The sequence below is a fragment of the Lactuca sativa genome, chromosome 4 (assembly GCF_002870075.4).
Source record: "Lactuca sativa cultivar Salinas chromosome 4, Lsat_Salinas_v11, whole genome shotgun sequence".
Lineage (NCBI taxonomy): Eukaryota > Viridiplantae > Streptophyta > Magnoliopsida > Asterales > Asteraceae > Lactuca > Lactuca sativa.
In genome coordinates, this window is record NC_056626.2 from 182,143,019 (window position 1) to 182,144,100 (window position 1,082).

A 1,082-nucleotide genomic window follows, 5' to 3' on the forward strand; every position below is an offset into this window, starting at 1 on the left:
GTGCCTCGTTAACAATTGAAGAACCAATTCAAGAAGATATCGAGTATGAGACCGAGGAAGAAGAAGAGCATACTTACGAGCACGAAACCGATTCCGAAGAAGAGTTAGCTATCACAATGGCTAACATTGATGAAGTCCCCATGGGGGAATGGAAGAAAAGGATGTGTGATGACACCGGGCCGGGACTTGTGCAACCCGCCATTCCCGCGACCGCTACATTCGAACTAAAAGGCCATATTCTCGCCCAACTCAAGGAGATTCCTTTTTACGGGAAGGACCACGAAGACGCTTACAAGCACTTGGACGAAGTGAATGATGTGATCGATTACTTCAATGTCCCGAATGTTCCACGCGAGACCCAGCTTCTTCGCATGCTTCCTGTCACATTTAAAGGAGCTGCAAAAGATTGGTTAAAGTAACTTCCTCCCGGATCGGTCACCACATGGGCCAAGATGAAAGAAGAATTCATAGACCATTTCTGCCCGTCCTCCAAGATAGCCAAGCTTAAGAAAGCCATTGCCAACTTCGAGCAACAACCCGGAGAATCTCTTTATGAAGCTTGGGAAAGATACAAGAGCCTACTTAGAAATTGCCCACACCATGACCTTAATAGCCAACAAGAGGTCTCCATCTTCTATGATGGAGTCAATGTCACCACAAGGCAATTGCTTGATTCTCAAGGTCTGCTCAAAAAGAAGGCGCCCCCGTTAATTAAAGAATTAATTGAAGAATTCTCTAAGCACTCTAGAGAATACCACAATCCGAGAAACGAAGTAAGTCGGGGAGTAGTAAACGCAGCAAATGATAGCATGGCGGCGGTGGTAGCTAAGCTTGATAGTCTAGATCGAAGAATGACTAAAATGGATCAAACAATCCATGCTATTAGAGTAGGATGCGAAAATTGTAGAGGACCCCATCTCACAAAGGATTGTGATTTGGATGAAAATGGAAATAAGAAAGCTCAAGTTTTCTATTAGAGTGGTGATCGATATGATGATAATTGGCGGAAACCTAAGAAGGATTGGCTACCATACGAGGAGTATAAAAAGGCAAAGGAGGAGAAATACAAGCAGGAGGAGAGG

The 1,082-nt window shown here is 44.4% G+C and overlaps 1 non-coding gene across 1 annotated transcript; it reads right to left on the bottom strand.

The window, feature by feature from the left end:
- Nucleotides 1–500: 500 nt before the first annotated feature.
- On the bottom strand, nt 501–607 carry LOC128134007 (small nucleolar RNA R71). The gene has a single exon (XR_008232340.1). It is a non-coding gene; the product is annotated as a small nucleolar RNA R71 (small nucleolar RNA).
- Nucleotides 608–1,082: the final 475 nt, after the last annotated feature.